The sequence below is a fragment of the Rutidosis leptorrhynchoides genome, chromosome 3 (genome assembly GCF_046630445.1).
Source record: "Rutidosis leptorrhynchoides isolate AG116_Rl617_1_P2 chromosome 3, CSIRO_AGI_Rlap_v1, whole genome shotgun sequence".
Taxonomy (NCBI): Eukaryota; Viridiplantae; Streptophyta; class Magnoliopsida; order Asterales; family Asteraceae; genus Rutidosis; species Rutidosis leptorrhynchoides.
The window spans coordinates 250,908,358-250,925,176 of record NC_092335.1 but is presented as its reverse complement, the minus strand read 5'-3'; positions in this window follow the sequence as shown (position 1 = coordinate 250,925,176).

The window sequence follows — 16,819 nt, the reverse complement described above, 5'->3', positions numbered from 1 at the left end:
TATATATATATATATATATATATATATATATATATATATAAATTCTTTACACAATTAATATTACTAGTATTATTTTGATATTAATACTAAAAGGATTATTATTATTATTTATATAATCATATTTACTAATTATCAATATTAATTATATATAGTATATTTATAAAATCAAGAAAAGGATCAAAATTATTAACAATCAAACTGTATTACCATTTGTTTCTGTCTACCATCCAGAACAATCTATTACAATTAGTCACCTAATCAAACAAATTCGGTTACATTTCAATTCATCAAACTTTATAAATATCATTATATTATTAATATACTGTAGCTAATTGATAAGATGATTGATTAGTGTAATTTGGTGAATCTATCTATCCTTTACCTTCTATCTTCTATATATATCTACTACATACTTATATGCAGAGAATAAGTACAACCACTTCTATTCTTTTACTTCTACATTTTCGTGACCACAACCGCTCGACACCACCTTACACCACCTATCAATCACCAAAACCCACTTTCGTTTACTGCTAGTGCTGTAAACCGTGATTCAATCCACCCTTGCACCTTTGTTTCTTTGTTCAATGAACCCAACAATCACTACCATGGTTACCAACCCATCATTAAGACTATCATTAGATCACCTTCATCCTCGGCTAACCACGGTAACCGAGAACCAACCATATCACCACACATTAAATCACAACACCCATGAAATCGACCACCCTATCCACCACCCTAGAACCACCATATCGGTTTCGGTTTCGATCAAGAACCCATCACTCTTCTTCGTCCACACCCGCCACCACCTCTTCAACCGTGAACAACCACCCACGATATATGTATCTTTCTCCCTTCTTTCTGTTTCAGGATCAAACAGGTTCGAATACCCAAACATCAAACCCTTGCACTTCTATTTTTGTTTCTACTATAAAACCGTCATCCCAAACTTTCATTTGAAACCCACTTGTATGCTACGTGGATGTGGCCAACGAAGAATAAAGAACAAGATCCTTTTCCATCAACGAACACTATTATCAATCGTTGTTGTTTTTCTTTTTCTTCGAACCCAACAATGATACAATCTTTTAAACTGCTGAACGTATTCAATCTGTCTCTATTCGAAATAAAAACCACCACCATCTTTTCTATCACAAACCACTTTTATAGTTTCTTCTTTCGTTAGAGATACAAAACAAAATAATCGAAACCAACCTTGATCAACTTTCTCTTTATCTCTCTATTAAACTTGTTCACCGATTAAGCCTGTGATCAAACATCAATTGAACCCAACTGCTATGCTTCTTCTATTAGAACCACGGACTGCTGTAGCAGCTGCACTTCCTTATGTTTATTTCACAAAAACAAAGTAATGATGAGATTGATAATAAATAAGAGATGACTAGAAATGATGGGTAAGTAAAGACGATGATGGGAATCATTATTTAAGGCTGCTGATTTTTCGTTTTTTTTATATAAAAAAAACCGAACTTTATGCTAGTGGGTCGACAAAAAGGAATCACAAGGTGCTAGTGACAAGTTATATTTAGCTGCATGTATTTGTTTATTTTCGGTTGAAGCATCGGGTGGAAACAGGAAGATAAAAGAGAAAACGAATTGTTTTATTGGGCCATCATAAACCGTTTTCTACTTGGGCCAAGATTCGGTTCATAATCTATGTTTGGGCCAGGATTTAACTTGTTTACATGTGGACTGCTATTTCTTTTTGTTAGGCCGTTAGTATAAGATCAAGTTCAATAAATTAATGGATCGATTATTTTAACTGGTATTGGTCGTAATCTGTTTCTGTTTCCATAATAAAAACGATGATGATAAATTGGGAACAAGATGGTGATACTGATGATGATAGCGTAGTATTATAGATGAAATAAGAAGCAGAACATGGGTTAAATATTATTAGGTCTGAGGTTAAAACAGAAAAACAGACCTGGACTGTTGGTTAAGGGTGTTAGCCGAGGAGTGAGAGGTTCTGAGTTCGAGCCTGGGCGTAGGCACCTTATGTTCTTTATTTTTTTTGGGGAAGCTTTTCCATGAGGTAGCTATTATTATTTTTTGTTTTTATTATTATTATTATTATTATTATTATTATTATTATTATTATTATTATTATTATTATTATTATTATTATTATTATTATTATTATTATCATCATCATCATCATCATTATCACTAAAAGATAATTATTTTTAAATTTATCATTTTTATTAGTAATATTTTTATCAATATTATTATTAGTATTATTAATATACCAAATAAAGATTTTCTAAATAAAAATATATTTACGTCATAAAACATAACGATATTAATATTTTTGTAATAAATATTAATTATCTATTTAAAATATATAAGAATAAATATATCTAATTAAGTTATTAATGAAACATATAATTTATTAACATGACAATTACATCACCAATAATAAAATATTTAAATTTGTTCGATTACAATTATATGTGTTAATATATATATATATATATATATATATATATATATATATATATATATATATATATATATATATATATATATATATATATATATATATATATATATATATATATATATATTATTGATATAGGTTCGTGAATCCGAGGCCAACCCTATACTTATTAAAATGACGTCATATGTATTTTTACTACAAAATACAGTATGGTGAGTTTCATTTGATCCCTTTTTAATTGCTTTTGCAATATATATTTTTGGGCTGAGAATACATGCGCTGCTTTTATAAATGTTTACAAAATAGACACAAGTACTTAAAAATATATTCTACGTTGAGTTGTACCACTGGCATATTTCCCTGTAGCTTGGTAACAACTATTTACATGGGTATTATAAACGCGAATCCTGTTGATAGATCTATCGGGCCTGACAACCCCAACCGGACTGGACGACCAGTATTCAACGGTTGCACAGTACTTCGTTTTGTAGGCTACACTTGGTACAGTGTAGTGAGATTTCATAATAAAGGGAATATGCGACATTGATTAATAGTTAAGTATGGTTACCAAGTGCTCAACCACTTAGAATGTTTTTCATACACTTGCGAGTGTATTATGTTTATGATAACGAAAATCTTGTGGTCTATTAATATATTGAAATGATTATCATGATAAACCTATGAACTCACCAACCTTTTGGTTGACACTTTAAAGCATGTTTATTCTCAGGTACGAATTAAGTCTTCCGCTGTGCATTTGCTCATTTTAAGGACATTACTTGGAGTCGATCATCGCAATGGGACCAAATGTTGATGACTTCGTCCAGGTGGATAAGGACGGGTTGTTACAGGTGGTATCAGAGCATTGGTCCTAGTGAATCAGGTCTTGCATTAGTGTGTCTAACTGATAGTTGTTAGGATGCATTAGCAAGTCTGGACTTCGACCTTAGCTGCATATTTTAAGTATTGTTTATCATTTCTAGTGGAAAATTACATGCTTATTATTCCTAAGTCTAGACACGACTTCCTGCACTTATTTGATAGATAGTGTACAGATAAATTCATATCTTAGCGTATCTGTTACTGTGGAGTTTATCTGACACGTTTCCTTAATTTCCTCCGCAATTTACGGGATCTTCTGTAATATATACATGTATTCTATGTAATTAGAATATCAAACGATATCCAAAAATCATCTCATATCGAAAAATCCTTTATCTAACCGTACAAGACGGAACTCGCAACTAGTTCAAATTCCTTAGATTCCCACAGCTATTTTGATATGGACTTCGACTCAAGCTCCGAAGACAGTGTAACCGGAATGGATCAACCAGTTAGTCATCACCAATTCTGGATGAATTGGTGATAGGTTCGTAGCCTACTTAATCATTGGAGGCATGAAGAAGGTGATCCCTTCCACCAACCGAATTCACCTCTGGGTGAAGAACCTGAAGCACTTACCGGCGAACCTGTCTGAAACACCATTTTCTCTCTCATTTCCCGAGTACCTCGTCACGATCATATACTATACCAAATTCTAGATCTTATTTATCCACTCGTCCGAACCGACAGTCACCCCGGTATAATAGAAGAAGTCAACGAGCTTCGCGCTCGAGTAGTGGCTTTAGAGAATATGGTGCGAAGGTTACAAACACCAGCAGCAGCACCAGCAGCATAACTAGTACCACCATCACCAACATCAATATCTGCATCCCACATCTCAATATCAAAATCTTTACCACAAACATCAACATCATACGCACCATATATACCAAGGAGTACCAACAACAATGAAGGATGAAGTATTGATCCATAACTTCATTGATATTCTGCCAAGAATATGTGGTTCCTAATAGTTTTAGAGATTACATATTCTAGCTCAAACCGAAAATCATATGAGCTTAATATCATATTAACTCATTAAATCCATGATTATATCTGAAGAAAATATATATGTATATATGTTTTCATAAAAATTGTAATTAAAAATTCATTCGTACAAACTGTTAATGGTGAAAATAATTTAACGGGTAGGTAATACCCGAGGAATATTTTGATTTCACATTATTAAGTTACACTGTACATTCTTCGAATCTGATTCTACAGTCATTTACTATCCTACTTACACCGATATATGAATATGTTCACCACAAAATAACCATTTTCATTCAATTTCATATTTGGATTTTGACTTCTCAGAATCCAACAAGTGGCATAATGAAGAAAACATTTGACAAAATAAAATTTGTTAGAAACAAACAAATTAACTATGAGAAAAATTTTGTTAAAAATTCACGCTAACTGTTCCAACTAACTGTTCCTAGCTAACAGATTACATTTTATTTATAGCAATTTATTTATCGCAATTTACATTCTCGCAATTTTATTTATCGTCATTTAATTTCTGTTATTTACTTTACGCACTTTATTTATCGTCATTTAATTTTTGTTATTTATTTTACGTACTTTAAATAACAGGACACGTATACAAGGTTTCGACCTATCATATCGACCCATCTATATATATGTTTCGGAACAACCATAGACACTCTATATGTGAATGTTGGAGTTGGCTATACAGGGTTGAGGTTGATTTCAAAATATATATATGGTTTGAGTTGTGATCAATACTGAGACCGGTACACGGGTCACGATACATATTAATTAATTCGAATATTATATATTAAATTATATATGAATATATTGGACTATTGGACAATTGGACTATTGGACTGCTAACTTTGGACAATTAAAATGAATTAAAATATTGATTATAACATATGAAACTAAACAATTCTTCAAGTTTGCCACTTGATTTCATCTTAAACCTCATTTATACCTCGACAATTACAATCCGCGTTCAAATCTTTCATGATTCTTGAAAACACCTCAATCGAGAAGAGGAACCAACTGCACTTCATCTACGGAAAATAAGATCTATGAATATAGTTATGCACCTGAAAAACTCTTGGAACCTGAGTAAAGGTTTAACACGTATCTGCGCTGGCGATGTTACTACCGAAAATCGCTTTGCAATCCCTTTCCAAAGTAGCCAATTTTGTCACAGCTCCAGCAAGTCAACTTCGACTTTCCGTTCAAAACAACCTTATTATAATATATACGTGCTTATTTATTGTTACCAGAGAACCTTTTATATTCCACCATACTACCATCAGCGTTTAATCATCTCAAAACGCAATTCTCCTGAAAATACCCCAATTTGATAACCAATGATCCAGATCCGTTAACTTTGAAAATGCTGACAAAGCAGCATGTAGTAAATGGTCTTAATGACCAAAAGTGATGATAAAAGAATGGAGTGTTGGGAACGCTCGATAGAAAATTTGGTACTGAAAAACGGATTAAGCAAACCATGAAGGAGATTTTGAACAAATCACAAAGACTAAGGCTGTACTCAATGAATCCCTATGATTCAGTATCTGCTGAAACCTTTAAACGAATATCTTGCTCCTACTTATTCTAAATCCTTGCAGAAAATTTTCTTTATCAACCCTCGAACTTAGGAATTCCAAAATATCGTCATAAAATATCTTCGATATTTTTGAGGATATTTTCATAAATATTCCTGTCTGAAATTATCTACCTCTTCATGTTTTCAGTATTCCATTATATTGAAAACTTCTGTAAAATTATAAGTATGAATTATGAATGGATTGTGGAGAAGTGTTGGGAATTGAAGCATGGATTAGTATAATATAATGACACTTGGCCAACATGATTATATTACAATAAGTCATGCTAAATTTCTAATGGGACGTGATGATTTACAGATTATAACGTCAACATGTGCCATGTTACACGACTCTTTCATTCTACTTAATCTCTAAACATATCACGAAAATATTTCCTGATATTCTTGTTCTTCCGTAATTTCAACATTTGCTAATAATTCGTGCTAATACATTTTCCTTCTGATTAGAAGATTTCCTTAAATCCCTTGAATCCCGAAATTCAACCGTGACTACGTCAAAAGTCAAGACGAATCTTTATTTCTCATTTCACTCTTTTGTGATAGCTTCACTCGTATGCTTCACATGATCGAATTGTTTTATCTATATTAATCAATAATGATAAAACTCTAATTATCAACTCATATTCGTCATAAAAACAATTTTATTGTTAGCCATGACGACCTCACTCAAATTTCGGGGACGAAATTTCTTTAACGGGTGGGTACTGTAACTACCCGAAAAATTTCGACTAATTTTAAACCAAACTCTCGATACGATTTCATAGTCTTGGCACGATAAGAGAAATCTGTTAGGATGAGTCTCAAAAATTTCGAACTGTTTACATGAATTCATTTGACATCCGACTATTTCCAACAATTCGCGAACAACTATTTGTAAATAGCTACATATATATTTAAAAATATCGAAATAATAATTGGAAGTATAATTTGAAATATTAAATGTTGTTGTTATTGAAATTAATTATGATATTATGATAATTATTATTTAAAACATAACTATATATATAAATAATGTATAGAGAATATATATGTTGTGATTTCGAATCTATTTAGTAAACGACAGTAACACTCAATCGCCATTCGATGGATATTAAACAAATAAAATGCGGGCTTGTGAGTATGTTAAAATAAATATATATATATAAAAATATTTATATAAATTCTTTACACAATTAATATTACTAGTATTATTTTGATATTAATACTAAAAGGATTATTATTATTATTTATATAATCATATTTACTAATTATCAATATTAATTATATATAGTATATTTATAAAATCAAGAAAAGGTTCAAAATTATTAACAATCAAACTGTATTACCATTTGTTTCTGTCTACCATCCAGAACAAGCTATTACAATTAGTCACCTAATCAAACAAATTCGGTTACATTTCAATTCATCAAACTTTATAAATATCATTATATTATTAATATATTGTAGCTAATTGATAAGATGATTGATTAGTGTAATTTGGTGAATCTATCTATCCTTTACCTTCTATCTTCTATATATATCTACTACATACTTATATGCAGAGAATAAGTACAACCACTTCTATTCTTTTACTTCTACATTTTCGTGACCACAACCGCTCGACACCACCTTACACCACCTATCAATCACCAAAACCCACTTTCGTTTACTGCTAGTGCTGTAAACCGTGATTCAATCCACCCTTGCACCTTTGTTTCTTTGTTCAATGAATCCAACAATCACTACCATGGTTACCAACCCATCATTAAGACTATCATTAGATCACCTTCATCCTCGGCTAACCACGGCAACCGAGAACCAACCATATCACCACCCATTAAATCACAACACCCATGAAATCGACCACCCTATCCACCACCCTAGAGCCACCATATCGGTTTCGATTTCGATCAAGAACCCATCACTCTTCTTCGTCCACACCCGCCACCACCTCTTCAACCGTGAACAACCACCCACGATATATGTATCTTTCTCCCTTCTTTCTGTTTCAGCTGATCAAACAGGTTCGAATACCCAAACATCAAACCCTTGCACTTCTATTTTTGTTTCTACTATAAAACCGTCATCCCAAACTTTCATTTGAAACCCACTTGTATGCTACGTGGATGTGGCCAACGAAGAATAAAGAACAAGATCCTTTTCCATCAGCGAACACTATTATCAATCGTTGTTGTTTTTCTTTTTCTTCGAACCCAACAATCGTACAATCTTTTAAACTGCTGAACGTATTCAATCTGTCTCTATTCGAAATAAAAACCACCACCATCTTTTCTATCACAAACCACTTTTATAGTTTCTTCTTTCGTTAGAGATACAAAACAAAATAATCGAAACCAACCTTGATCAACTTTCTCTTTATCTCTCTATTAAACTTGTTCACCGATTAAGCCTGTGATCAAACATCAATTGAACCCAACTGCTATGCTTCTTCTATTAGAACCACGGACTGCTGTAGCAGCTGCACTTCCTTATGTTTATTTCACAAAAACAAAGTAATGATGAGATTAATAATAAATAAGAGATGACTAGAAATGATGGGTAAGTAAAGATGATGATGGGGATCATTATTTAAGGCTGCTGAGTTTTCGTTTTTTTTTTTTTTAAAACCGAACTTTATGCTAGTGGGTCGACAAAAAGGAATCACAAGGTGATAGTGACAAGTTATTTAGCTGCATGTATTTGTTTATTTTCAGTTGAAGCATCGGGTGGAAACAGGAAGATAAAAGAGAAAACGAATTGTTTTATTGGGCCATCATAAACCGTTTTCTACTTGGGCCAAGATTCAGTTCATAATCTATGTTTGGACCAGGATTTAACTTGTTTACATGTGGACTGCTATTTCTTTTTGTTAGGCCGTTAGTATAAGATCAAGTTCAATAAATTAATGGATCGATTATTCTAACTGGTCTTGGTCGTAATCTGTTTCTGTTTCCATAATAAAAACGATGATGATAAATTGGGAACAAGATGGTGATACTGATGATGATAGCGTAGTATTATAGATGAAATAAGAAGCAGAACACGGGTTAAATATTATTAGGTCTGAGGTTAAAACAGAAAAACAGTCCTGGACTGTTGGTTAAGGGTGTTGGCCGAGGAGTGAGAGGTTCTGAGTTCGAGCCTGGGCGTAGGCACCTTATGTTCTTAATTTTTTTTGGGGGAGCTTTTCCATGAGGTAGCTATTATTATTTTTTTGTTTTTATTATTATTATTATTATTATTATTATTATTATTATTATCATCATTATCACTAAAAGATAATTATTTTTAAATTTATCATTTTTATTAGTAATATTTTTATCAATATTATTATTAGTATTATTAATATACCAAATAAAGATTTTCTAAATAAAAATATATTTACGTCATAAAACATAACGATATTAATATTTTTGTAATAAATATTAATTATCTATTTAAAATATATAAGAATAAATATATCTAATTAAGTTATTAATGAAACATATAATTTATTAACATGACAATTACATCACCAATAATAAAATATTTAAATTTGTTCGATTACAATTATATGTGTTAATATATATATATATATATATATATATATATATATATAATTGGTATAGGTTCGTGAATCCGAGGCCAACCCTATACTTATTAAAATGACGTCATATGTATTTTTACTACAAAATACAGTATGGTGAGTTTCATTTGATCCCTTTTTAATTGCTTTTGCAATATATATTTTTGGGCTTAGAATACATGCGCTGCTTTTATAAATGTTTACAAAATAGACACAATTACTTAAAAATATATTCTACGTTGAGTTGTACCACTGACATATTTCCCTGTAGCTTGGTAACTACTATTTACATGGGTATTGTAAACGCGAATCCTGTTGATAGATCTATCGGGCCTGACAACCCCAACCGGACTGGATGACCAGTATTCAACGGTTGCACAGTACTTCGTTTTGTAGGCTACACTTGGTACAGTGTAGTGAGATTTCATAATAAAGGGAATATGCGACATTGATTAATAGTTAAGTATGGTTACCAAGTGCTCAACCACTTAGAATGTTTTTCATACACTTGCGAGTGTATTATGTTTATGATAACGGAAATCTTGTGGTCTATTAATATATTGAAATGATTATCATGATAAACCTATGAACTCACCAACCTTTTGGTTGACACTTTAAAGCATGTTTATTCTCAGGTACGAATTAAGTCTTCCGTTGTGCATTTGCTCATTTTAAGGACATTACTTGGAGTCGATCATCGCAATGAGACCAAATGTTGATGACTTCGTCCAGGTGGATAAGGACGGGTTGTTACAGCAGCAGCGTTTCTTTGACTGTTTGGTTCGTTTGAATGTAACCCAAGAAAAGGAACAGAAACAACTTTTAGTCATTGTTGGTTTGGTGGTTGTTCGAATGGTTGTAGGTGGTGGTATAGTGACGACAGCTAGGGTGCCCGGAGATGGTGATTACCGGAGGAATAAGGTGGTCCATTTGGATTATAAACAGAAGCATTAGATGGTGATTCGTGATCGTGATTTGGAGAGAGAGAAGAGAAAAAAGGTAGTTGTAGGGTGACGATGATCATAGCTGGTTGATATGGGTGGCCGATGGTGGTCTCGTGGTGGTGGTTAAATGTTTGTCGTGGGTTGGTTGGGTGGTAACTTGCAAAAACAGAAACAATGAGATGGTGATTTCATCGAGCAACAAAAAGAAAAAAAAAATATTGTAAAAGAGAGATGTAGAGAGAGGAGGAGGAGGAGGTTGCGATATTTGTGGTATCCGGTGGTTGTAGTGGGTGGTGACCGGTGTTGGAAAGGTGGTCACGGTGGTGGCCAGTGTGGATTTCCAAAAGAGTTCTCGGTTCCTCTCCTTCATCATCTAAACCCCTCTATGTAAATATAGATATGTAGATATATTATGTAGTAGTTATAATATTGATTATAATATTAATAATAATAATAATTTTAATAATAAGATATTACTTCGTACATGATATGAGTCATAAAGTGAAAGAAATAATGCAGAGAAACAGCCTGGCAGCTTGTTGCTTTAATTATAGTACCGACAGTTTCTTAGGGAGTTTTTACATCGTGGTTCATTGCTAAACCGTTAAAACATAAAAGTGCTCCTAAAAATCTTAAAATTTTAGATTAAAAATATTTAATTATTTCACTCATTAACTGTTAGAAATCTGATCAAAAAGGTTCGCCTAATATGTGTTTCAAGTTCCAAGTGATATGTACGGAGTACTAAAATTTAAACTAAAAAGATAAAAAATATTTTTAACAAACCTAGAATCTTCGTAATCAATTTACAGTTCAACTTTTATTTTAAATCTTCATAAACTCGGATTAGATCTATATAAATACTAACGAAAAGTCAATCGAGTATTACCATCATTTAATATTTATTTTTAATATACTTTTATTTATATATTGATATGTTTTAAATAATAATTATTATAATATCATATTTTTATTTTATTTTACATAAATAATTTTTTTTAATAATAACAACATATAATATTTTAAATTATATTTCTAATTATTATTTATATATATATACACACATATCTATTTATAAATAGTGGTTCGTGAATCATCGAGAACCGTCGAAGGTCACATGAATATATGAAACAGTTCAAAATTTTTGAGACTCAACCTAACGGACTTTTCTTATCGTGATAAAAATATTTAATCGTATCGAGAATTTGATTAAAAATTAGTCGAAATTTTCCGGGTCGTGACAGTACCTACCCGTTAAAGAAATTTCGTCCCGAAATTTGATCGAGGTCGTCATGGCTAACACTAAAAATTTTTTCATTACGAATATGAGTTGATAAATAGAGTTTTATCATTATTGGGTAATATAGATAAAAGGATTCGATTATGTAAAGCGTACGAGTGAAGCTGTCACAAAAGAGTGAAATGATGTAAATAGAGGTTCGTCTTAACTTTTGACATAGTCACTGTTGAATTCAGAAAATAAGGTGCATCTTAATTTCTGACGTTGTCTTGGTTGAATTCCGGAATTCAAGATATTTAAAAGAAAATCTTGGAAATCTATAAGATCTGATTCTTCGGGATTTATGAAAATTAAGATCTCTTTAATTAAATACGGTGATCTACCTCGATTACTCTGTCTGATATTCCCATTATAAATTAAACTCTTCCGTTCCATTATTCTCTCCATTCCTATACTTTCTTTCTTAGTTCATACATCTAAAAGATTGTGAAAATGTTTAATCCCATTCTAATCCTTGATATTTTCCTAATTATCATTTCTGTCATCCTTCTTTTCAATCTTCCACTAGAAAAATCTGTTTACTTCTACTATTACCTTGGGATGATACTATTCTTAATTCTACCGCGTCTTTATATTGCTATTCGTATTAATATCCACGGTTTATGATTTCTGAGTTGTTGTTGGGTTTTATATCTTCCCTTATATTTCAATGTCTCTTTTTTTTATGTAATCATTGACATCCACAGTTAATACTTTCTCCAATTTACTGTGATTTATACTCCCATTTTTATTTCAGATCTTCATTCTTTTGTTTTCTCTTCCCGATTCTAAATCAAGCGAATAATAGTGCAGAATTTGTAGATATAGAGTTTCGAATGATTATAATGTCCTAAGCGGGAAGGAACGTGATAGCACGATTTGATTTTCAAATTTATCAACCTCACGGAAGATAGAACCATCAAGAATACATGTTCTTGATATGTTCAGAAGTTTAGTAGAATGCAAGAGTTATGTAACATGACACATGATGACGTTATAATCTGTGAATCATCATGTTTCAATAGAAATTCGGCATGACTTACTGTAATATAATCACGTTGGCCAAGCGTCATTATATTATACTAACTCATGCTTCAATTCCCAACACTTTTTCACAATTCGTTCATAATTTATACTTAGATTTTACAGTAGTTTCCAATATAATGGAGTACAGGAAAACACGAAAAGGTAGATAATTTCGGACAAGAAAATTTATGAAAATATCCTCAGAAATATCGAAGATATTTATGATGATATTTTGAAATTTCTAAGTTCGAAGGTTGATGAAGAAAAAATTTTCCGCAAGATTTTAACATGACTTCGGAGCAAGATATTCTCTAAAGATTTCATCGGATCCAGAATTTCTTGGATTCTTTGAATATAGGGTTTGGTTCTTGTATTTGTCCTTGGTCTCCTTCATGGTTAGCTCTCCATTTCAGTATCAAATTTTCTATCGAGCATTCCCAACACTCCATACTTTATCATCAAACACTAGGTCATTTAGGCTATCTATAATTTTACTGTTTCATCTGCATTTAATGCAGCTACATCTGAATCGTCGGTTATCAATCCGAGGTGGTTTCAGGAGAATTGTGTTTTTAGATGAATAAACGCTAATGGTAATATGGTGGAATATGAAAGGTTTCCCGGTAACAATAAAAGAGCACACATATATATCGAGGTTATAATAAGGTTATTTTGAATGAAAAGTCGAACTTGTCTTGCTGGAGCTGTGACAAAATTGGCTATTTTGAAAAAGAACTGCAAAGTTATTTTGTGTAATAATAACACTAAAGGAATTTGCACATCTACGTGTTAAACGTTTACTCAGTTTCCGAGAGTTTTCAGGTGCATAACTATATGTATCAATATTTTCTTCCGTAGATGAAGTGCAGTTGATTCATCCTCTCGATTGAGGTATTTTCAAGAATCATGAAAGATTTGAATGCAGATTGTAATCGTCAAGATACAAATGAGGTTTAAGATGAGATCAAGTGGCAAACTTGAAGAGATGTTTAGTTTCATATGTTATAATCAATATTTTAATTCATTTTAATTGTCCAATGTTATTAGTACACAGTCGATAGTCCACAGTAATAGTCCAATAATTCATATATAGTTTAATATATAATATTCGAATTAATTAATACGTATCGTGATCCGTGTACATGTCTCAGACTCGATCACAACTCAAACTATATATATTATTTGAAAATCAACCTCAACCCTGTATAGAGAACTCGATCATTACTGCATATAGAGTGTCTATGGTGATTCCAAATAATATATATAGATGTGTCGATATGATATGTCAAAACTTTGTATACGTGTCCCGATATTTAAAATGCGTAAATAACAGTATTTAAATGACGATAAATAAAGTGCGTAAAATAAATAACAGAATGTAAATGACAATAAATAAAATTGCGAGAATTAAATTGCAATAAAATAAATTGCGATAATTAAATGTACAATAAGAAATTAACAGTTAGCTAGGAACAGTTAGCTAGGATTCTTAACAAAATTTCTCATAGTTAATTTGTTTGTTTCTAACAAATTTTATTTTGTCCAATGTTTTCTTCATTATGCCACTTGTCGGATTCTGATAGGTCAAAATCCAAATATGAAATTGAATGAAAATGGTTATTCTGTGGTGAACGGATACGTATATCGATAGACGTAAGTAGGATAGTAATTGAACGTCGAATCAGATTCGAAGAATATACAGTGTAACTTATTAATGTGAAATCTTAAATATTCCTCGGGTATTACATACCCGTTAAAATATTTTCACCATTAACAGTTTGTACAAAAGAATTTTTAATTACAGTCTTTATGAAAACATATATACATATATATTTTCTTCAGATGTAATCATGGATTTAATGAGTTAATATGATATTAAACTCATTTGGTTTACGGTTAGAACTAGAGTACATAATCTCTAAATATTAGAGGTTACATAACCATCATGTCAAACGAAGATAATTGCTGTAGAACGATACGTAGAACGATGATTATACTCGAGGTACAGAATGAGAGGTTGTGGCATGGATTGTTGATGGTACTGGTGTCGATGTTGGTGGTACTGTTGGTGCTGTTGATGTTGTTGAAGCTGGTACGTTTTACACCATATTCTCCAAATTGATTACTCGTGCGCGAAGTTCGTTGACTTCTTGTATTACTCCGGGATGATTGTCGGTAAGAAGGAGCGAATGAATAAGGTTTAGAATCTGAGATAGTATGTAATCATGACTAGATATTCGGGAAATGAGGGTGAAAATGGTATTTAGGATTGGTTCACCTGGTAAGTGCTTCAGGTTCTTCGCCAAGAGGTGAATTTGGTTGATGGAAAGAATCACCTTCTTTTTGTCTCCAATGATTAAGTAGGCTATGAACCCATCAGATGAATTGGTTGATTCATTTTGGTGACACTGCTTTCGGAGCTTAGGTGAAACTCCATATCGGAATAGCTGTCGGAATCCGAGGAATTCGAACTGGTTGAGGGATTCATCTTGTACGATCAGATGAAGGATCTTCGATAAGAATTAGATTATAGGATGTAGATTAGTACCCTGCAATACATAATTTACATATGCATATATAATACTAAAATCCCATAAGTTACGGAGGAATCTACGGAAGCTGTCAGGCAAAGGTAACAATAACAGATACGCTAAGATATGAATTTATCTATACACTGTCTATGTAATAGAGGCAGTAAGACATGTCTAGACTAAGAATGATAAGCAGGTAATTTCCTAAGGATGATAAGTAGATGATTTCTGACTAGAAATGATAAGCAAAACTTTTGACATGCAGACACGGTCGAAGTCCAGACTCACTAATGCATCCTAACGACTACTAGTTAGACACACTAATGCAAGACCTGGTTCGCTAAGACCACCGCTCTGATACCACCTGTGAGGACCTGTCCTAATCCTCCTGGACGAGGTCATCAACATTTGGTCCCATTGCGAGGCGTTGACTTAAATATGCCATGAACGACTCCAAGTAATATCTCTAAAATGAGCAAATGCACAGCGGAAGATTTCTTTCGTACCTGAGAATAAACATGCTTTAAAGTATCAACCAAAAGGTTGGTGAGTTCATAGGTTTATCATAACAATCATTTCAATATCTTAATAGACCACAAGATTTTATATACACAAACGTTTAAAAAAAAATATTCTAAGTGGTTGAGCACTTGGTAACCATACTTAACATTTAATCAACGTCGCATATTCCGTTTATTATGAAATCTCACTACACTGTACCAAGAGTAGTCACCGAAACGAAGTACTGTGCAATTGTTGAATACTGGTCGTCCAGTCCGGTTGGGGTTGTTAGACCCGATAGATCTATCAACAGGATTCGCGTTTACAATACCACATGTAAATAGTAGTTACCAAGCTATTAGGGAAGATATACAGGGTGGTACAACTCAACGTAGAATATATTTTAAGTACTTGTGTCTATCTCGTAAACATTTATAAAAGAAGTGCATGTATTCTCAGCCCAAAAATATATATTGCAAAAGCAATTAAAAAGGGAGCAAATGAAACTCATCATAATGTATTTCGTAGTAAAAATACATATAACATCATTGAACAAATGTAAGGTTGGCCTCGGATTCACGAACCTATATCATTCGTATATATATATTAAAATATATACTCATAATCGAACAATTTCCTATCTTATAACTTTATATATTATATATTTAGTTTGTATATATATTTGAAAATGATTATTATTTATATAGTTATATTAATATGTCTATAAAAAAATACCTAATTTGTTGTATATAAGTTTTTATATAATTATTGTTAATATATTTTATATATAGTTATATGGCTTATTAATATAATTGTAGTATATGTAATAAGTATGTTTTATATACAAAATATTCATTTGTTTAAAAATGATGGTTTTGATATTAATGATTTACTAAGAATAATAATAATAATAATAATAATAATAATAACTTTATTAAAAATGATAATTTTAATAATAATAATAATAATGATATTGTTAATAATGATACTTTTATCTAATTATAAGATTAGTAATACTGATAGTTACAAAAATGATG